The 22,248-nt window shown below is 59.1% G+C and overlaps 1 protein-coding gene across 1 annotated transcript in view; it reads left to right on the plus strand.

Annotated features, from left to right (window-relative positions):
- Positions 1-22,248, plus strand: part of LOC137547429 (uncharacterized) — a 309,151-nt gene that overhangs the window by 80,942 nt on the left and 205,961 nt on the right. Inside the window, exon 2 of the mRNA XM_068271011.1 lies at positions 3,095-3,223. The gene's annotated coding sequence lies outside the window, so the exon portion shown is untranslated. The remainder of the gene's footprint in view (positions 1-3,094; positions 3,224-22,248) is intronic.

The raw sequence follows: 22,248 nt of genomic DNA on the forward strand, positions 1-22,248 counted from the left end.
GTCATTTAGGTAGCCAGTATAGTTGTCACCTGTATAGGCTAGCTAGGTAGGTAGGTGCCCCCAATACAGGTTAGATAAGTGCCCCCAGTATAGGTTAGATAAATAGATGCCCCCCCCCCCAGTATAGGTTAGATAGGTAGCTGCACCCCAGTATAGGTTAGATAGGTAGGTGCCCCTCAGTATACGTTAGATAGGTAGGTGCCCCCCAGTATAGGTTAGATTAGGTAGCTGCCCCCCCTTCCAGTATAGGCTAGATTAGACAGGTGCCCCCCAGTATAGGTTAGATAGGTAGCTGCCCCCCCGCATAGGTTAGATTAGGTAGGTGCCCCCCAGTATAGGTTAGATAGGTAGCTGCCCCCCAGTGTAAGTTAGATAGGTAGCGGCCCCCCAGTGTAGGTTAGATTAGGTAGGTGCCCCCCAGCGTAGGTTAGATTAGGTAGATGCCCCCCAGGATAGGTTAGATAGGTAGCTGCCCCCCAGCGTAGGTTAGATTAGGTAGGTGCCCCCCAGGATAGGTTAGATAGGTAGCTGCCCCCCAGCGTAGGTTAGATTAGGTAGATGCCCCCCAGGATAGGTTAGATAGGTAGCTGCCCCCCAGCGTAGGTTAGATTAGGTAGGTGCCCCCCAGGATAGGTTAGATAGGTAGCTGCCCCCCAGCGTAGGTTAGATTAGGTAGGTGCCCCCCAGGATAGGTTAGATAGGTAGCTGCCCCCCAGCGTAGGTTAGATTAGGTAGGTGCCCCCCAGGATAGGTTAGATAGGTAGCTGCCCCCCAGCGTAGGTTAGATTAGGTAGGTGCCCCCAGGATAGGTTAGATAGGTAGCTGTCCCCCATAATGGAGGGGGGAGCCGGAGCCGCGGGGAGGGCAACCCAACCTCTCCCTCCCTCTCCTGGGCCGCCCTCCGTGCTCCCCCCTCAGATGTATAGTGAGCAGCAGCAGCCAGGGAGGGAGCGCTGTATACAACATACCTCCCTGGCTCCAAGCGCTGCTCTCTCGTCGCCGGTCTTCTCCCATCTGCCTACACGCGTATACATACGCTGCTTCTGGCTAAACAGGAAGCAGCGTGTGTATAAGCGTGTATGCAGAGAGGAGAAGACCGGCGGCGAGAGAGCAGCGCTTGGAGCCAGGGAGGTATGTTGTATACAGCGCTCCCTCCCTGGCTGCTGGGGCTAGAAACGGGCATGGGCAAAAGGCATAAAACCGGACATCTTAATTGTCCGGTTTAACATGCCTTTTTGGACAGGACACAGCGGCCAAAAACCGGACTGTCCGGTCTAAAACCGGACACCTGGCAACCCTACACATAGCTCCCAACTCTCCATCTTTCGGAGCCCTGTCCTTCCGTCCCTCTTTTCTCTCATTTGTCCCTCTTTCAGGACTTTGTCCCCCTTTCTATGTAAATATATATATTTCTCTACTAAAAATGTGTTTGATTGACTCTAAACTTTATTCCCATCCTTTAATTTGATATATTACTAATTGAAAAAATGTTAATATGAAGGAAAATGAACCAGGATAGAAAGGACCAGTGTGGTTTAAATTATAAAACAACATATTTTTCTTATTAAATCTTTATGGTATGTGTGACTAGGGGTGTGTCGGGGTTGTGATTAGGGGTGTGGCAGGGGCGTGGCTTAAGTGTCCCTCTTTATCATCTCAAAAAGTTGGGAGATATGCTGTTACTGGACACATGGAGCTGGATTTTGTGATGAGTAGGGGAATCCATTTAGTGATTACACTACAGGTTTCCCCAGTGCAGGCGCTGGCAGCACACTCAGCTGTAAGAGGAGATGTGTGCATTAGTGTAACCTATAGCTGACCCCCCTCCCCTGCCCCCCCCCCCCCCCCTCCCCGGAGTCCATTAGGAAAAGTGCAAGCTCCGCTCCCCGAGGCTTCCCTCCTCAATAATGCAGGGCCCTCATTATATATTCAGCAGCAGTGCGGCATCCTCTCTGCGCTGCTCTGTGGATAGGCCGGTGTGTGAGTGAATAACAAACGCTTTTATCACCCGTGTGAAAAAGTAACCGCCCTTTAAACTGACACAGTTGTTCCAACGTATTCAGCATTATCTGCAACTGAATGTTCTCTGCAACATCGTATCATTCAGGTCCAGAGATCAGCTTAAAGGGGAACTAAAGAGAGAGGTATATGGAGGCTGACATGTTTATTTCCTTTTAAGCAATACCAGTTGCCTGGCTGTCCTGCTGATCCTCTGCCTCTAATACTATTAGCCATAGCCCCTGAACAAGCATGCAGCAGATCAGGTGTTTCAGACTTTAAAGTCAGATCTGACAAGACTAGCTGCATGCTTGTTTCTGGTGTTATTCAGATACTACTGCAGAGAAATAGACCAGCAGGGCTGCCAGGCAACTGGTATTGATTAGAAGGAAATAAATATGGCAGCCTCCGTATACCTCTTACTTCAGTTCCCCTTTAAACACATGACGTAGCTGCAAATTAATATTACATACTAACCTCACCATCTGTTCCTCTCAGAAGCTCACCATTTTCTTCTTACAGTGATCCCTTTCAGTTCTGACAAGATTTTGTCAGAACTGACTGAGATGTACCAGTTGCTGTCAGTTATATATCAGCAGCTGTCAGTTACAACTGAATGTGCAAGGTAATGTTTGTTTCTCTATATCTCAAGTGGGTGATATTACAGTTTAAAGAGAAACTCCGACCAATAATTGAACTTTATCCCAATCAGTAGCTGATACCCCCTTTTACATGAGAAATCTATTCCTTTTCACAAACAGACCATCAGGGGGCGCTGTATGACTGATATTGTGGTGAAACCCCTCCCACAAGAAACTCTGAGGACCGTGGTACTCCTGGCAGTTTCCTGTCTGGGAACCTTGCTGCATTGTGGGAAATAGCTGTTTACAGCGGTTTCCAACTGCCAAAAAAGCATGCAGCAGCTACATCACCTGCCAGCAGTAAAAATGTCACCATGTAATAAATGTCAGAATGTAAATCAGGGATTTAAAAGATTTTACAATGGGCAAACACTGACTAAATCATTAATACATAATTATTGTAAAATGAAGCACTTTTTTATTACATTATTTTCACTGGAGTTCCTCTTTAACAGTGTGCTGACCAGGAAGCTGTTGGTGGTAATGGCCATTTTTTAAATGGAGGACGGAGAAATCCATTGATCACAGTGGACAAATGAGACGCAGGAGAGGAGAAAGAGATTGAGTAGTAGACTACACAGGAGGTAAGTATGATCTATGTATGGTTATTTTGACTTTTTATTTTCAGTTCAGGTTCTCTTTAAAGGGAACCTGAAATAAGTAAAAAAAAAAGTTTCACTTACCTGGGGCTTCACCCAGCCCCCTGCACCTGCCCTGTGGCTGCGACGTTAGCATATGATCCTCCATTCCCCTGCCGCGGCTCAGTTTATGTACCGCCGCCTTATAAGTTGATGGTCACTGCCCCTGTGCCGCACGTATCCTTCCTCCCGCTCACGTCGCTGGGAGTGTCTTTTGCAAACGCAGTACGAGAAAATCTCTACCGAACTTGTACAGGTTGCTCCCGGCGACGGGAGTGCAAACAAGGATGCACGTGGCCACAGCTTGCGCAGGCGCAGTGGCCATCGACTGGCAGCATAAAAACCGAGCCACGGCAGCGACCAGAGGATCGTTGAGTACCGGCGCAGGCACAGGACGGCTGCAGGGGCTGGGAGATGCCCCAGCTAAGTGAACCTCTTTTGTTTTAAACTTATTTCAGGTTCCCTTTAAAGTAAACCAAATATGACGGCCAGGGGTGTAACTAGAAATCCCTGGGCCTCTCCGCAAAACTTTGGATGGGCCCCCCTCCCTTCCTCCTCAAAACAGAAATTGGAAAGGCAGGATATAAAAAAAAGGTAGCCAGGTATAGGTGCCCCCAGTATAGATAACCTGGTGTAGGTGCCCCAGTATAGGTAGCCTTATACAGGTGCCCCCAGTATAGGGGCCCCAGTATACTGTAGATAGCCAGGTATAGGGTGCCCCCAGTATAGATAGCCAGATATAGGTAGACAGTTATAGGTGCTCCAGTATAGATGCCCGATTATAGGCAGCCAGGGATAGGTTCCCCCAGTATAGGTAATCTGGTACAGGTGCCCTCAGTATAGATAGTGAGGTATAGGTGCCCCAAGTATAGGTAGCCAGGAATAGGTGCTCCCAGTATAGGTAACTTGGTACATGTGCCCCAGGTATAATTATCTAGGTATATGTCCCCAGTATAGGTAGCCAGGTATATGTGCCCCCAGTATAGTAGCTCCCAGTATAAGTAGCCTGGTACAGATGCCCCCAGTATAGGCAGCCAGGTACAGGTGCCCCCAGTATAGGTAGCCTGGCACAAGTGAACTCAATATAGGTAGTCTGGAATAGGTGCCCCCAATATAGATAGCCAGGTGTAGGTGCCCCTAGTATAGGTAGCCAAGCATAGGTGCCCCCAGTATAGGTAGTTAGGTATAGGTGCCCCAAGTATAGGTAGCCAGGCACAGGTGCCCCCAGTATAGGTAGCCTGGTACAGGTGCCTTAGTATAGATAGCAAAGTATAGATGCCCCAAGTATAGGTAGCCAGGCATAGGGGTCCCATTATAGGTGACTTGGTACAGCTGCCCCAGGTATAATTATCCAGCTATATGTGCCTATTATAGTTAGCCAACTATAGGTGCCCCCAGTATAGGTAGGAATGAGATGGATCATATAGATGCTACATGGGCAGGATGACACGCCTCAGGCAGCCTCACGTCTGGACTCGTCCCATCCTGTTTCTCACCACCAGCCGTGACAGATGCAATAGACAGAAAAGACGGGCCTAAAATAAACATAAACATAGAGACAAAGATTTAAATACATCAGGAACTCCTAGAGAATTTCTCACTATTCATACCAGGAAGCCTGATCACCTCTGCCACCTTCACACCAGGAAGCAGGTCACCTCTGTCACCTTCACACCAGGAAGCCAGATCACCTCTGTCACCTTCACACCAGGAAGCAGGTCACCTCCGTCACCTTCACACCAGGAAACAGGTCACCTCTGTCACCTTCACACCAGGAAACAGGGTTACCCCCGTCACCTTCACACCAGGAAACAGGGTCACCTCTGCCACCTTCACACCAGGAAACAGGGTCACCTCCTTCACCTTCACACCAGGAAATAGGTCACCTCTGTCACCTTCACACCAGGAAGCCAGATCACCTCTGTCACCTTCACACCAGGAAGCAGGTCACCCCCGTCACCTTCACACCAGGAAACAGGGTCACCCCCGTCACCTTCACACCAGGAAACAGGGTCACATCTGTCACCTTCACACCAGGAAACAGGTCACCTCTGTCACCTTCACACCAGGAAGCAGTGTCACCTCTGTCACCTTCACACCAGGAAGCAGTGTCACCTCTGTCACCTTCACACCAGGAAGCAGTGTCACCTCTGTCACCTTCACACCAGGAAGCAGGGTCACCTCTGTCACCTTCACACCAGGGAGCAGGTCACCTCTGTCACCTTCACACCAGGAAGCAGTGTCACCTCCGTCACCTTCATACCAGGAAGCAGGTCACCTCTGTCACCTTCACACCAGGAAGCAGGGTCACCTCTATCACCTTCACACCAGGAAACAGGTCACCTCTGTCACCTTCACGCCAGGAAACAGGGTCACCTCTGTCACCTTCACACCAGGAAACAGGTCACCTCCTTCACACCAGGAAATAGGTCACCTCTGTCACCTTCACACCAGCAAGCAGTGTCACCTTCACACCAGGAAGCAGGGTCACCTCTGTCACTTTCACACCAGGAAACAGGTCACCTCAGTCACCTTCACACCAGGAAACAGGTCACCTCCTTCACACCAGGAAACAGGTCACCTCAGTCACCTTCACACCAGGAAGCAGTGTCACCTCTGTCACCTTCACACCAGGAAACAGGTCACCTCCTTCACACCAGGAAATAGGTCACCTCTGTCACCTTCACACCAGGAAGCAGTGTCACCTCTGTCACCTTTACACCAGGAATCAGGGTCACCTCTGTCGACTTCACACCAGGAAACAGGTCACCTCTGTCACCTTCACACCAGGAAGCAGGGTCACCTCTGTCACCTTCACACCAGGAAACAGGTCATCTCAGTCACCTTCACACCAGGAAACACGGCCACCTCTGTCACCTTCACACCAGGAAGCAGGGTCACCTCCGTGACCTTCATACCAGGAAGCAGGGTCACCTCCGTGACCTTCATACCAGGAAACAGGTCACCTCCTTCACCTTCACACCAGGAAGCAGGGTCACCTCTGTCACCTTCACACCAGGAAGCAGGGTCACCTCTGTCACCTGCACACCAGGAAAGAGGTCACCTCCGTCACCTTCTCACCAGGAAGCAGTGTCACCTCTCTCACCTTCACACCAGGAAACACGGCCACCTCCGGCACCTTCACACCAGAAAACAGGTCACCTCCGTCACCTTCTCACCAGGAAGCAGTGTCACCTCTCTCACCTTCACACCAGGAAACACGGCCACCTCCGGCACCTTCACACCAGGAGACAGGTCACCTCCGTCACCTTCTCACCAGGAAGCAGTGTCACCTCTCTCACCTTCACACCAGGAAACACGGCCACCTCCGGCACCTTCACACCAGGAAACGGGTCACCATGAAGGAAAAAGCAGAAAGCAATCCTGCACAAACTGCTGCACCACCGATTATGAATATAACAAAGCTTTATTGAACATTCTGTATAAACATCATAAAAACATTTAAAACAAATGCTGTCATCAGCAAATCACCACAATACAGTGTTATGTGGGAACAAAATCACAAATGCCTCACCCCCTATATCAAGATGGACCCTGCTGGTTGCCAAAGATGATACTCAACATGGGTTCATGGAGTTGAACCCACCATTAAAGACTAACTGTTAGGCAAAAAAAGCAAATTTCAATCTCCGTTCTCTGTATGGGCTTGAAAAACGCCACGGCCTACACTCTCGCCACGGTGCACACCAGTCCAGCACGGCCGTCACTACACAAACAGCTGTTTGCGGTGCGTTACACAGTGAGTTTGGTGCGTCAGTGTGAAGCAGTACTCTAATTACACTACCTGATTGATGTATACACATGCAAGATGTTTGAAAGCACGTTAGGCCTGCAATTTAGCATTCAATGTGATTTCTGCCCTTAAAACGCTGCTTTGCGTCACATCCAGATTTTTCCCCGGGACTTTTGGCATGTATCCCACTCCGCCATGCCCCCCTCCAGGTGTTGGACCCCTTGAAACATCTTTTCCATCACTTTTGTGGCCAGCATAATTTTTTCTATTTTTCAAAGTTTGCCTCCCCATTGAAGTCTATTGCGGTTCGCGAAAGTTCATGCAAACTGAAAATCGGAGGTTCGTGCCATCTCTACTTCTTATTATATAGTGCCCAGCATCTTCCGCAGTGCTGTACAGAGTATATTGTCTTGTCACTAACATATGTCTATGTATGTATGGTGTAATGCATGTATCGTAGTCTAGGGACAATTTTAGGGGGAAGCCAATTAACTTATCTGTATGTTTTTGGGAATGTGGGAGGAAACCCGGGTGCCCGGAGGAAACACACACAGACACGGGGAGAACATGCAAACTCCTTGCAGATGTTGACCTGACTGGGATTCAAACCAGGGACCCAGCAAGGCGAGAGTGCTAACCACTACGCCACCGTGCTGCCCTTTTCTTTTCTTATCAATTTCCATTCACTTCAATGAGAAATCAATCAGAAAATCGATCGAAAATAAGATCGAACATGTCGGAAATTATCTATAGAACCACCCATCTAACGCAAAATCTAATGCTGAATTCCCAGCATAAATGTCAGATATGTCGGCTTATTTGCAGTCTGCACACTTGTTTTTTGTATACTATACTATATCCCCAGTGTGGTGACATGGTGCCACCTGCTGGCCATTAGGAATACTGCAGCAACAAACTGCTGCTAAGCTGAGCTGCACTGGGGGGACTCACACTTATCAAACATTGGCCTCGATTCACAAAGCGGTGATAACCCAGTTATCACGCCTAAAAGACTTTAGTCGTGATGACCTTTTCACCACTGAGTTATCACCGATTTTTCCTGCTCTTCGCGCGAAGTTACCGCGCGTAAGCGCGTTTGCGCGTATGCGCGTGAGAGCGCGCACAAAGTCCCATAGGGCTTAATGGGAGCTTCGCGCGAAGCGTCGGGTAATGCGCGCGCACTTACGCGCGTACGCGCGGCAACTTCACGCGAGTTTCTTCTTATCATGCCTAAAGTGACTTTAGGCGTGATAAGGGCCTTTTCACCACGGTGCTAACACTTTGCACCGCTTGGTGAATCGAGCCCATTGGGCTTGACTCAGTAAACCATGCTTAGGGCTTGATTCACAAAAGAGCGCTAACTGTTAGCACGCCCGTTTTCGCGTAAACTTTCGTGCAAAATCGTTATCGTTTTCGTGCGAAAATTCGCGTTTGCATGCGAAAACTGTTAATTGTGCGAAAATGGCCCTAACTGTTAGCACGCTTGTGAAAAGCCCCTCTTCACACCTAAAATCACTGTATGCGCGCTAACTAGCACTCATGCGGTGCGCGCGAAACGTTGCATTGCGGTGCGACTATAACGGTGCATCCGATGCACCTATAAGGTCGCACTGCACTGCGCCCCAAGCTTCTGTCACCTCTGCCTCGGCCCTGGGTGTGCACTGCGCCCCAAGCTTCTGTCACCTCTGCCCTGAGTGTGCACTGCGCCCCAAGCTTCTGTCACCTCTGCCTCAGCCCTGGGTGTGCACTGCACCCCAAGCTTCTGTCACCTCTGCCACGGCCCTGGGTGTGCACTGCGCCCCAAGCTTCTGTCACCTCTGCCTCAGCCCTGGGTGTGCACTGCGCCCCAAGCTTCTGTCACCTTTGCCTCTGCCCTGGGTGTGCACTGCGCCCCAAGCTTCTGTCACCTCTGCCTCAGCCCTGGGTGTGCACTGCGCCCCAAGCTTCTGTCACCTCTGCCTCAGCCCTGGGTGTGCACTGCCCCCCAAGCTTCTGTCACCTCTGCCTCTGCCCTGGGTGTGCACTGCGCCCCAAGCTTCTGTCACCTCTGCCTCAGCCCTGGGTGTGCCCTGCACCCCAAGCTCCTGTCACCTCTGCCTCGGCCCTGGGTGTGCACTGCGCCCCAAGCTTCTGTCACCTCTGCCTTGGCCCTGGGTGTGCCCTGCGCCCCAAGCTTCTGTCACCTCTGCCTCGGCCCTGGGTGTGCACTGCACCCCAAGCTTCTGTCACCTCTGCCTCTGCCCTGGGTGTGCACTGCACCCAAGCTTCTGTCACCTCTGCCTCGGCCCTGGGTGTGCACTGCGCCCCAAGCTTCTGTCACCTCTGCCACAGCCCTGGGTGTACACTGCGCCCCAAGCTTCTGTCACCTCTGCCTCGGCCCTGGGTGTGCCCTGCGCCCCAAGCTTCTGTCACCTCTGCCTCAGCCCTGGGTGTGCACTGCGCCCCAAGCTCCTGTCACCTCTGCCTCGGCCCTGGGTGTGCACTGCGCCCCAAGCTCCTGTCACCTCTGCCTCAGCCCTGGGTGTGCACTGCGCCCCAAGCTCCTGTCACCTCTGCCTCAGCTCTGGGTGTGCACTGCGCCCCAAGCTTCTGTCACCTCTGCCTCGGCCCTGGGTGCGCACTGCGCCCCAAGCTTCTGTCACCTTTGCCTCTGCCCTGGGTGTGCACTGCGCCCCAAGCTTCTGTCACCTCTGCCTCAGCCCTGGGTGTGCACTGCGCCCCAAGCTTCTGTCACCTCTGCCTCGGTCCTGGGTGTGCACTGCCCCCCAAGATTCTGTCACCTCTGCCTCGGCCCTGGGTGTGCACTGCGACCCCAAGCTTCTGTCACCTCTGCCTCGGCCCTGGGTGTGCCCTGCACCCCAACCTACCTTCACCTCTGCCTCAGCCCTGGGTGTGCACTGCCCCCCAAGCTTCTGTCACCTCTGCCTCTGCCCTGGGTGTGCACTGCGCCCCAAGCTTCTGTCACCTCTGCCTCGGCCCTGGGTGTGCACTGCGCCCCAAGCTTCTGTCACCTCTGCCTCTGCCCTGGGTGTGCACTGCGCCCCAAGCTTCTGTCACCTCTGCCTCGGCCCTGGGTGTGCACTGCGCCCCAAGCTTCTGTCACCTCTGCCTCAGCCCTGGGTGTGGACTGCGCCCCAAGCTTCTGTCACCTCTGCCTCGGCCCTGGGTGTGCACTGCGCCCCAAGCTTCTGTCACCTCTGCCTCGGCCCTGGGTGTGCCCTGCACCCCAAGCTACTGTCACCTCTGCCTCTGCCCTGGGTGTGCACTGCGCCCCAAGCTTCTGTCACCTCTGCCTCAGCCCTGGGTGTGAACTGCGCCCCAAGCTTCTGTCACCTCTGCCTCGGCCCTGGGTGTGCACTGCGCCCCAAGCTTCTGTCACCTCTGCCTCGGCCCTGGGTGTGCACTGCACCCCAAGCTTCTGTCACCTCTGCCTCAGCCCTGGGTGTGCACTGCGCCCCAAGCTTCTGTCACCTCTGCCTCAGCCCTGGGTGTGCACTGCACCCCAAGCTTCTGTCACCTCTGCCTCAGCCCTGGGTGTGCACTGCACCCCAAGCTTCTGTCACCTCTGCCTCAGCCCTGGGTGTGCACTGCCCCCCAAGCTTCTGTCACCTCTGCCTCTGCCCTAGGTGTGCACTGCGCCCCAAGCTTCTGTCACCTCTGCCTCGGCCCTGGGTGTACATTGCCCCCCGAGCTTCTGTCACCTCTGCCTCGGCCCTGGGTGTGCACTACGCCCCAAGCTTCTGTCACCTCTGCCTCAGCCCTGGGTGTGCACTGCGCCCCAAGCTTCTGTCACCTGTGCCTCAGCCCTGGGTGTGCACTGCGCCCCAAGCTCCTGTCACCTCTGCCTCGGCCCTGGGTGTGCACTGCGCCCCAAGCTTCTGTCACCTCTGCCTCGGCCCTGGGTGTGCACTGCCCCCCAAGCTTCTGTCACCTCTGCCTCGGCCCTGGGTGTGCACTGCCCCCCAAGCTTCTGTCACCTCTGCCTCGGCCCAGGCTGTGCACTGCGACCCCAAGCTTCTGTCACCTCTGTCTCGGCCCTGGGTGTGCACTGCCCCCCAAGCTTCTGTCACCTCTGCCTCGGCCCTGGGTGTGCACTGCGCCCCAAGCTTCTGTCACCTCTGCCTCGGCCCTGGGTGTGCACTGCGGTCCAAGCTTCTGTCACCTCTGCCTCGGCCCTGGGTGTGCCCTGCGCCCCAAGCTTCTGTCACCTCTGCCTCAGCCCTGGGTGTGCACTGCGCCCCAAGCTCCTGTCACCTCTGCCTCAGCCCTGGGTGTGCACTGCGCCCCAAGCTCCTGTCACCTCTGCCTCAGCCCTGGGTGTGCACTGCGCCCCAAGCTTCTGTCACCTCTGCCTCGGCCCTGGGTGTGCACTGCCCCCCAAGCTTCTGTCACCTCTGCCTCTGCCCTGGGTGTGCACTGCGCCCCAAGCTTCTGTCACCTCTGCCTCGGCCCTGGGTGTGCACTGCGCCCCAAGCTTCTGTCACCTCTGCCTCGGCCCTGGGTGTGCACTGCGACCCCAAGCTTCTGTCACCTCTGCCTCAGCCCTGGGTGTGCACTGCGCCCCAAGCTTCTGTCACCTCTGCCTCGGCCCTGGGTGTGCACTGCCCCCCAAGCTTCTGTCACCTCTGCCTCGGCCCTGGGTGTGCACTGCGACCCCAAGCTTCTGTCACCTCTGCCTCGGCCCTGGGTGTGCCCTGCACCCCAAGCTACCTTCACCTCTGCCTCAGCCCTGGGTGTGCACTGCCCCCCAAGCTTCTGTCACCTCTGCCTCTGCCCTGGGTGTGCACTGCACCCCAAGCTTCTGTCACCTCTGCCTCGGCCCTGGGTGTGCACTGCGCCCCAAGCTTCTGTCACCTCTGCCTCAGCCCTTGGTGTGCACTGCGCCCCAAGCTTCTGTCACCTCTGCCTCGGCCCTGGGTGTGCACTGCGCCCCAAGCTTCTGTCACCTCTGCCTCGGCCCTGGGTGTGCACTGCGGTCCAAGCTTCTGTCACCTCTGCCTCGGCCCTGGGTGTGCCCTGCGCCCCAAGCTTCTGTCACCTCTGCCTCGGCCCTGGGTGTGCACTGCCCCCCAAGCTTCTGTCACCTCTGCCTCGGCCCTGGGTGTGCACTGCGCCCCAAGCTTCTGTCACCTCTGCCTCGGCCCTGGGTGTGCACTGCGCCCCAAGCTTCTGTCACCTCTGCCTCGGCCCTGGGTGTGCACTGAGCCCCAGGCTTCTGTCACCTCTGCCTCAGCCCTGGGTGTGCACTGCGCCCCAAGCTTCTGTCACCTCTGCCTCGGCCCTGGGTGTGCACTGCGCCCCAAGCTTCTGTCACCTCTGCCTCGGCCCTGGGTGTGCCCTGCACCCCAAGCTTCTGTCACCTCTGCCTCGGCCCTGGGTGTGCACTGCGCCCCAAGCTTCTGTCACTTCTGCCTCAGCCCTGGGTGTGCACTGCGCCCCAAGCTTCTGTCACTTCTGCCTCAGCCCTGGGTGTGCACTGCCCCCCGAGCTTCTGTCTCCTCTGCCTCGGCCCTGGGTGTGCACTGCGCCCCAAGCTTCTGTCACCTCTGCCTCGGCCCTGGGTGTGCACTGCGCCCCAAGCTTCTGTCACCTCTGCCCTGGGTGTGCACTGCGCCCCAAGCTTCTGTCACCTCTGCCTCGGCCCTGGGTGTGCACTGCACCCCAAGCTTCTGTCACCTCTGCCTCAGCCCTTGGTGTGCACTGCGCCCCAAGCTTCTGTCACCTCTGCCTCAGCCCTGGGTGTGCACTGCGCCCCAAGCTTCTGTCACCTCTGCCACAGCCCTGGGTGTACACTGCGCCCCAAGCTTCTGTCACCTCTGCCTCGGCCCTGGGTGTGCACTGCGCCCCAAGCTTCTGTCACCTCTGCCTCGGCCCTGGGTGTGCACTGCGCCCCAAGCTTCTGTCACCTCTGCCTCGGCCCTGGGTGTGCACTGCGCCCCAAGCTTCTGTCACCTCTGCCTCGGCCCTGGGTGTGCACTGCCCCCCATGCTTCTGTCACCTCTGTCTCGGCCCTGGGTGTGCACTGCCCCCCAAGCTTCTGTCACCTCTGCCTCGGCCCTGGGTGTGCACTGCGCCCCAAGCTTCTGTCACCTCTGCCTCGGCCCTGGGTGTGCACTGCGGTCCAAGCTTCTGTCACCTCTGCCTCGGCCCTGGGTGTGCCCTGCACCCCAAGCTACTGTAACCTCTGCCTCGGCCCTGGGTGTGCACTGAGCCCCAAGCTTCTGTCACCTCTGCCTCAGCCCTGGGTGTGCACTACGCCCCAAGCTTCGGTCACCTCTGCCTCGGCCCTGGGTGTGCACTGCGCCCCAAGCTTCTGTCACCTCTGCCTCGGCCCTGGGTGTGCACTGCGCCCCAAGCTTCTGTCACCTCTGCCGCGGCCCTTGGTGTGCCCTGCACCCCTAGCTACTGTCACCTCTGCCTCAGCCCTGGGTGTGCACTGCACCCAAGCTTCTGTCACCTCTGCCTCGGCCCTGGGTGTGCACTGCGCCCCAAGCTTCTGTCACCTCTGCCTCAGCCCTGGGTGTGCACTGCGCCCCAAGCTTCTGTCACCTCTGCCTCGGCCCAGGCTGTGCACTGCACCCCAAGCTTCTGTCACCTCTGCCTCTGCCCTGAGTGTGCACTGCTCCCCAAGCTTCTGTCACCTCTGCCTCGGCCCTGGGTGTGCACTGCGCCCCAAGCTTCTGTCACCTCTGCCTCAGCCCTGGGTGTGCACTGCGCCCCAAGCTTCTGTCACCTTTGCCTCGGCCCTGGGTGTGCACTGCCCCCCAAGCTTGTGTCACCTCTGCCTCGGCCCTGGGTGTGCACTGCCCCCCAAGCTTCTGTCACCTCTGCCTCGGCCCTGGGTGTGCACTGCCCCCCAAGCTCCTGTCACCTCTGCCTCAGCCCTGGGTGTGCACTGCCCCCCAAGCTTCTGTCACCTCTGCCTCAGCCCTGGGTGTGCACTGCGCCCCAAGCTTCTGTCACCTCTGCCTCGGCCCTGGGTGTGCACTGCCCCCCAAGCTTCTGTCACCTTTGCCTCGGCCCTGGGTGTGCACTGCCCCCCAAGCTTCTGTCACCTCTGCCTCGGCCCTGGGGGTGCACTGCCCCCCAAGCTTCTGTCACCTCTGCCTCAGCCCTGGGTGTGCACTGCGCCCCAAGCTTCTGTCACCTCTGCCTCGGCCCTGGGTGTGCACTGCGGTCCAAGCTTCTGTCACCTCTGCCTCGGCCCTGGGTGTGCCCTGCACCCCAAGCTTCTGTCACCTCTGCCTCAGCCCTGGGTGTGCACTGCGCCCCAAGCTTCTGTCACCTCTGCCTCGGCCCTGGGTGTGCACTGCCCCCCAAGCTTCTGTCACCTCTGCCTCAGCCCTGGGTGTGCTCTGCCCCCCAAGCTTCTGTCACCTCTGCCTCGGCCCTGGGTGTGCACTGCCCCCCAAGCTTCTGTCACCTCTACCTCGGCCCTGGGTGTGCACTGCGCCCCAAGCTTCTGTCACCTCTGCCTCGGCCCTGGGTGTGCACTGCGCCCCAAGCTCTTGTCACCTCTGCTTCAGCCCTAGGTGTGCACTGCCCCCCAAGCTTCTGTCACCTCTGCCTCGGCCCTGGGTGTGCACTGCGCCCCAAGCTTCTGTCACCTCTGCCTCGGCCCTGGGTGTGCACTGCGCCCCAAGCTCCTGTCACCTCTGCTTCAGCCCTAGGTGTGCCCTGCACCCCAAGCTCCTGTCACCTCTGCCTCGGCCCTGGGTGTGCACTGCGCCCCAAGCTTCTGTCACCTCTGCCTTGGCCCTGGGTGTGCCCTGCACCCCAAGCTCCTGTCACCTCTGCCTCGGCCCTGGGTGTGCACTGCGCCCCAAGCTTCTGTCACCTCTGCCTCGGCCCTGGGTGTGCACTGCACCCCAAGCTTCTGTCACCTCTGCCTCAGCCCTGGGTGTGCACTGCACCCCAAGCTTCTGTCACCTCTGCCTCAGCCCTGGGTGTGCACTGCGCCCCAAGCTTCTGTCACCTCTGCCTCAGCCCTGGGTGTGCACTTCGCCCCAAGCTTCTGTCACCTCTGCCTCGGCCCTGGGTGTGCCCTGCACCCCAAGCTCCTGTCACCTCTGCCTCGGCCCTGGGTGTGCACTGCGCCCCAAGCTTCTGTCACCTCTGCCTCGGCCCTGGGTGTGCACTGCGCCCCAAGCTTCTGTCACCTCTGCCTCGGCCCTGGGTGTGCACTGCGCCCCAAGCTTCTGTCACCTCTGCCTCAGCCCTGGGTGTGCACTGCGCCCCAAGCTTCTGTCACCTCTGCCTCGGCCCTGGGTGTGCACTGCGCCCCAAGCTTCTGTCACCTCTGCCTCGGGCCTGGGTGTGCACTGCGCCCCAAGCTTCTGTCACCTCTGCCTCGGCCCTGGGTGTGCACTGCGCCCCAAGCTTCTGTCACCTCTGCCTCGGCCCTGGGTGTGAACTGCGCCCCAAGCTTCTGTTACCTCTGCCTCGGCCCTGGGTGTGCACTGCGCCCCAAGCTTCTGTCACCTCTGCCTCAGCCCTGGGTGTGCACTGCCCCCCGAGCTTCTGTCACCTCTGCCTCGGCCCTGGGTGTGCACTGCCCCCCAAGCTCCTGTCACCTCTGCCTCGGCCCTGGGTGTGCACTGCGCCCCAAGCTTCTGTCACCTCTGCCTCGGCCCTGGGTGTGCACTGCGCCCCAAGCTTCTGTCACCTCTGCCACGGCCCTGGGTGTGCACTGCGCCCCAAGCTTCTGTCACCTCTGCCTCAGCCCTGGGTGTGCACTGCGCCCCAAGCTTCTGTCACCTCTGCCTCGGCCCTGGGTGTGCACTGCACCCCAAGCTTCTGTCACCTCTGCCTCAGCCCTGGGTGTGCACTGCGCCCCAAGCTTCTGTCACCTCTGCCTCAGCCCTGGGTGTGCACTGCACCCCAAGCTTCTGTCACCTCTGCCTCAGCCCTGGGTGTGCACTGCACCCCAAGCTTCTGTCACCTCTGCCTCAGCCCTGGGTGTGCACTGCCCCCCAAGCTTCTGTCACCTCTGCCTCTGCCCTGGGTGTGCACTGCGCCCCAAGCTTCTGTCACCTCTGCCTCGGCCCTGGGTGTACATTGCCCCCCGAGCTTCTGTCACCTCTGCCTCGGCCCTGGGTGTGCACTACGCCCCAAGCTTCTGTCACCTCTGCCTCAGCCCTGGGTGTGCACTGCGGCCCAAGCTTCTGTCACCTGTGCCTCAGCCCTGGGTGTGCACTGCGCCCCAAGCTCCTGTCACCTCTGCCTCGGCCCTGGGTGTGCACTGCGCCCCAAGCTTCTGTCACCTCTGCCTCGGCCCTGGGTGTGCACTGCCCCCCAAGCTTCTGTCACCTCTGCCTCGGCCCTGGGTGTGCACTGCCCCCCAAGCTTCTGTCACCTCTGCCTCGGCCCAGGCTGTGCACTGCGACCCCAAGCTTCTGTCACCTCTGTCTCGGCCCTGGGTGTGCACTGCCCCCCAAGCTTCTGTCACCTCTGCCTCGGCCCTGGGTGTGCACTGCGCCCCAAGCTTCTGTCACCTCTGCCTCGGCCCTGGGTGTGCACTGCGGTCCAAGCTTCTGTCACCTCTGCCTCGGCCCTGGGTGTGCCCTGCGCCCCAAGCTTCTGTCACCTCTGCCTCAGCCCTGGGTGTGCACTGCGCCCCAAGCTCCTGTCACCTCTGCCTCAGCCCTGGGTGTGCACTGCGCCCCAAGCTCCTGTCACCTCTGCCTCAGCCCTGGGTGTGCACTGCGCCCCAAGCTTCTGTCACCTCTGCCTCGGCCCTGGGTGTGCACTGCCCCCCAAGCTTCTGTCACCTCTGCCTCTGCCCTGGGTGTGCACTGCGCCCCAAGCTTCTGTCACCTCTGCCTCGGCCCTGGGTGTGCACTGCGCCCCAAGCTTCTGTCACCTCTGCCTCGGCCCTGGGTGTGCACTGCGACCCCAAGCTTCTGTCACCTCTGCCTCAGCCCTGGGTGTGCACTGCGCCCCAAGCTTCTGTCACCTCTGCCTCGGCCCTGGGTGTGCACTGCCCCCCAAGCTTCTGTCACCTCTGCCTCGGCCCTGGGTGTGCACTGCGACCCCAAGCTTCTGTCACCTCTGCCTCGGCCCTGGGTGTGCCCTGCACCCCAAGCTACCTTCACCTCTGCCTCAGCCCTGGGTGTGCACTGCCCCCCAAGCTTCTGTCACCTCTGCCTCTGCCCTGGGTGTGCACTGCACCCCAAGCTTCTGTCACCTCTGCCTCGGCCCTGGGTGTGCACTGCACCCCAAGCTTCTGTCACCTCTGCCTCGGCCCTGGGTGTGCACTGCGCCCCAAGCTTCTGTCACCTCTGCCTCAGCCCTTGGTGTGCACTGCGCCCCAAGCTTCTGTCACCTCTGCCTCGGCCCTGGGTGTGCACTGCGGTCCAAGCTTCTGTCACCTCTGCCTCGGCCCTGGGTGTGCCCTGCGCCCCAAGCTTCTGTCACCTCTGCCTCGGCCCTGGGTGTGCACTGCCCCCCAAGCTTCTGTCACCTCTGCCTCGGCCCTGGGTGTGCACTGCGCCCCAAGCTTCTGTCACCTCTGCCTCGGCCCTGGGTGTGCACTGCGCCCCAAGCTTCTGTCACCTCTGCCTCGGCCCTGGGTGTGCACTGAGCCCCAGGCTTCTGTCACCTCTGCCTCAGCCCTGGGTGTGCACTGCGCCCCAAGCTTCTGTCACCTCTGCCTCGGCCCTGGGTGTGCACTGCGCCCCAAGCTTCTGTCACCTCTGCCTCGGCCCTGGGTGTGCCCTGCACCCCAAGCTTCTGTCACCTCTGCCTCGGCCCTGGGTGTGCACTGCGCCCCAAGCTTCTGTCACTTCTGCCTCAGCCCTGGGTGTGCACTGCCCCCCGAGCTTCTGTCTCCTCTGCCTCGGCCCTGGGTGTGCACTGCGCCCCAAGCTTCTGTCACCTCTGCCTCGGCCCTGGGTGTGCACTGCGCCCCAAGCTTCTGTCACCTCTGCCCTGGGTGTGCACTGCGCCCCAAGCTTCTGTCACCTCTGCCTCGGCCCTGGGTGTGCACTGCACCCCAAGCTTCTGTCACCTCTGCCTCAGCCCTTGGTGTGCACTGCGCCCCAAGCTTCTGTCACCTCTGCCTCAGCCCTGGGTGTGCACTGCGCCCCAAGCTTCTGTCACCTCTGCCACAGCCCTGGGTGTACACTGCGCCCCAAGCTTCTGTCACCTCTGCCTCGGCCCTGGGTGTGCACTGCGCCCCAAGCTTCTGTCACCTCTGCCTCGGCCCTGGGTGTGCACTGCGCCCCAAGCTTCTGTCACCTCTGCCTCGGCCCTGGGTGTGCACTGCGCCCCAAGCTTCTGTCACCTCTGCCTCGGCCCTGGGTGTGCACTGCCCCCCATGCTTCTGTCACCTCTGTCTCGGCCCTGGGTGTGCACTGCCCCCCAAGCTTCTGTCACCTCTGCCTCGGCCCTGGGTGTGCACTGCGCCCCAAGCTTCTGTCACCTCTGCCTCGGCCCTGGGTGTGCACTGCGGTCCAAGCTTCTGTCACCTCTGCCTCGGCCCTGGGTGTGCCCTGCACCCCAAGCTACTGTAACCTCTGCCTCGGCCCTGGGTGTGCACTGAGCCCCAAGCTTCTGTCACCTCTGCCTCAGCCCTGGGTGTGCACTACGCCCCAAGCTTCGGTCACCTCTGCCTCGGCCCTGGGTGTGCACTGCGCCCCAAGCTTCTGTCACCTCTGCCTCGGCCCTGGGTGTGCACTGCGCCCCAAGCTTCTGTCACCTCTGCCGCGGCCCTTGGTGTGCCCTGCACCCCTAGCTACTGTCACCTCTGCCTCAGCCCTGGGTGTGCACTGCACCCAAGCTTCTGTCACCTCTGCCTCGGCCCTGGGTGTGCACTGCGCCCCAAGCTTCTGTCACCTCTGCCTCAGCCCTGGGTGTGCACTGCGCCCCAAGCTTCTGTCACCTCTGCCTCGGCCCAGGCTGTGCACTGCACCCCAAGCTTCTGTCACCTCTGCCTCTGCCCTGAGTGTGCACTGCTCCCCAAGCTTCTGTCACCTCTGCCTCGGCCCTGGGTGTGCACTGCGCCCCAAGCTTCTGTCACCTCTGCCTCAGCCCTGGGTGTGCACTGCGCCCCAAGCTTCTGTCACCTTTGCCTCGGCCCTGGGTGTGCACTGCCCCCCAAGCTTGTGTCACCTCTGCCTCGGCACTGGGTGTGCACTGCCCCCCAAGCTTCTGTCACCTCTGCCTCGGCCCTGGGTGTGCACTGCCCCCCAAGCTTCTGTCACCTCTGCCTCAGCCCTGGGTGTGCACTGCCCCCCAAGCTTCTGTCACCTCTGCCTCAGCCCTGGGTGTGCACTGCGCCCCAAGCTTCTGTCACCTCTGCCTCGGCCCTGGGTGTGCACTGCCCCCCAAGCTTCTGTCACCTTTGCCTCGGCCCTGGGTGTGCACTGCCCCCCAAGCTTCTGTCACCTCTGCCTCGGCCCTGGGGGTGCACTGCCCCCCAAGCTTCTGTCACCTCTGCCTCAGCCCTGGGTGTGCACTGCGCCCCAAGCTTCTGTCACCTCTGCCTCGGCCCTGGGTGTGCACTGCGGTCCAAGCTTCTGTCACCTCTGCCTCGGCCCTGGGTGTGCCCTGCACCCCAAGCTTCTGTCACCTCTGCCTCAGCCCTGGGTGTGCACTGCGCCCCAAGCTTCTGTCACCTCTGCCTCGGCCCTGGGTGTGCACTGCCCCCCAAGCTTCTGTCACCTCTGCCTCAGCCCTGGGTGTGCTCTGCCCCCCAAGCTTCTGTCACCTCTGCCTCGGCCCTGGGTGTGCACTGCCCCCCAAGCTTCTGTCACCTCTACCTCGGCCCTGGGTGTGCACTGCGCCCCAAGCTTCTGTCACCTCTGCCTCGGCCCTGGGTGTGCACTGCGCCCCAAGCTCCTGTCACCTCTGCTTCAGCCCTAGGTGTGCACTGCCCCCCAAGCTTCTGTCACCTCTGCCTCGGCCCTGGGTGTGCACTGCGCCCCAAGCTTCTGTCACCTCTGCCTCGGCCCTGGGTGTGCACTGCGCCCCAAGCTCCTGTCACCTCTGCTTCAGCCCTAGGTGTGCCCTGCACCCCAAGCTCCTGTCACCTCTGCCTCGGCCCTGGGTGTGCACTGCGCCCCAAGCTTCTGTCACCTCTGCCTTGGCCCTGGGTGTGCCCTGCACCCCAAGCTCCTGTCACCTCTGCCTCGGCCCTGGGTGTGCACTGCGCCCCAAGCTTCTGTCACCTCTGCCTCGGCCCTGGGTGTGCACTGCACCCCAAGCTTCTGTCACCTCTGCCTCAGCCCTGGGTGTGCACTGCACCCCAAGCTTCTGTCACCTCTGCCTCAGCCCTGGGTGTGCACTGCGCCCCAAGCTTCTGTCACCTCTGCCTCAGCCCTGGGTGTGCACTTCGCCCCAAGCTTCTGTCACCTCTGCCTCGGCCCTGGGTGTGCCCTGCACCCCAAGCTCCTGTCACCTCTGCCTCGGCCCTGGGTGTGCACTGCGCCCCAAGCTTCTGTCACCTCTGCCTCGGCCCTGGGTGTGCACTGCGCCCCAAGCTTCTGTCACCTCTGCCTCGGCCCTGGGTGTGCACTGCGCCCCAAGCTTCTGTCACCTCTGCCTCAGCCCTGGGTGTGCACTGCGCCCCAAGCTTCTGTCACCTCTGCCTCGGCCCTGGGTGTGCACTGCGCCCCAAGCTTCTGTCACCTCTGCCTCGGGCCTGGGTGTGCACTGCGCCCCAAGCTTCTGTCACCTCTGCCTCGGCCCTGGGTGTGCACTGCGCCCCAAGCTTCTGTCACCTCTGCCTCGGCCCTGGGTGTGAACTGCGCCCCAAGCTTCTGTTACCTCTGCCTCGGCCCTGGGTGTGCACTGCGCCCCAAGCTTCTGTCACCTCTGCCTCAGCCCTGGGTGTGCACTGCCCCCCGAGCTTCTGTCACCTCTGCCTCGGCCCTGGGTGTGCACTGCCCCCCAAGCTCCTGTCACCTCTGCCTCGGCCCTGGGTGTGCACTGCGCCCCAAGCTTCTGTCACCTCTGCCTCGGCCCTGGGTGTGCACTGCGCCCCAAGCTTCTGTCACCTCTGCCACGGCCCTGGGTGTGCACTGCGCCCCAAGCTTCTGTCACCTCTGCCTCAGCCCTGGGTGTGCACTGCGCCCCAAGCTTCTGTCACCTCTGCCTCGGCCCTGGGTGTGCACTGCGCCCCAAGCTTCTGTCACCTCTGCCTCAGCCCTGGGTGTGCACTGCGCCCCAAGCTCCTGTCACCTCTGCCTCAGCCCTGGGTGTGCACTGCGCCCCAAGCTTCTGTCACCTCTGCCTCGGCCCTGGGTGTGCACTGCGCCCCAAGCTTCTGTCACCTCTGCCTCGGTCCTGGGTGTGCACTGTGCCCCAAGCTTCTGTCACCTCTGCCTCGGCCCTGGGTGTGCACTGCGCCCCAAGCTTCTGTCACCTCTGCCTCGGCCCTGGGTGTGCACTGCGCCCCAAGCTTCTGTCACCTCTGCCTCGGTCCTGGGTGTGCACGGCGCCCCAAGCTTCTGTCACTTCTGCCTCGGCCCTGGGTGTGCACTGCGCCCCAAGCTTCTGTCACCTCTGCCTCAGCCCTGGGTGTACACTGCGCCCCAAGCTTCTGTCACCTCTGCCTCAGCCCTGGGTGTGCACTGCACCCCAAGCTTCTGTCACCTCTGCCTCAGCCCTGGGTGTGCACTGCGCCCCAAGCTTCTGTCACCTCTGCCTCGGCCCTGGGTGTGCACTGCCCCCCAAGCTCCTGTCACCTCTGCCTCGGCCCTGGGTGTGCACTGCGCCCCAAGCTTCTGTCACCTCTGCCTCGGCCCTGGGTGTGCACTGCGCCCCAAGCTTCTGTCACCTCTGCCTCGGCCCTGGGTGTGCACTGCCCCCCAAGCTTCTGTCACCTCTGTCTCGGCCCTGGATGTGTGGCTTTTTATAGCGTGACATAAGTGACAATAATAAACAAGATAGCAAGCTGTTTACTGAAATAGGTTCTTTCTTGTTCCCCTTTTCATCTCTTGCAGTTGTGCACAGGCGTTACACATGGGGTGGAGATCTTATACATCTTGCTAAAGGCAGAAAGCGCTCCAGATTCGGGATGGTCAGAAATGCGATTTCCTATTCCGATGAATTTCAACTTTCAGATAAGTGTCTTTCCGAAATTTCCAATTTTTGAAAGATGTTTTTTGTCAATAAATTTAGTTCATTGTAATTTTTTATTCTTTTTGCGGAATCCGTAATTTTTAGCAGATGTACGTTTTTCATTGGAATCCGCATTTCCAATCGACAACCGCAG

Source organism: Hyperolius riggenbachi, chromosome 2, assembly GCF_040937935.1.
Source record: "Hyperolius riggenbachi isolate aHypRig1 chromosome 2, aHypRig1.pri, whole genome shotgun sequence".
Taxonomy (NCBI): domain Eukaryota; kingdom Metazoa; phylum Chordata; class Amphibia; order Anura; family Hyperoliidae; genus Hyperolius; species Hyperolius riggenbachi.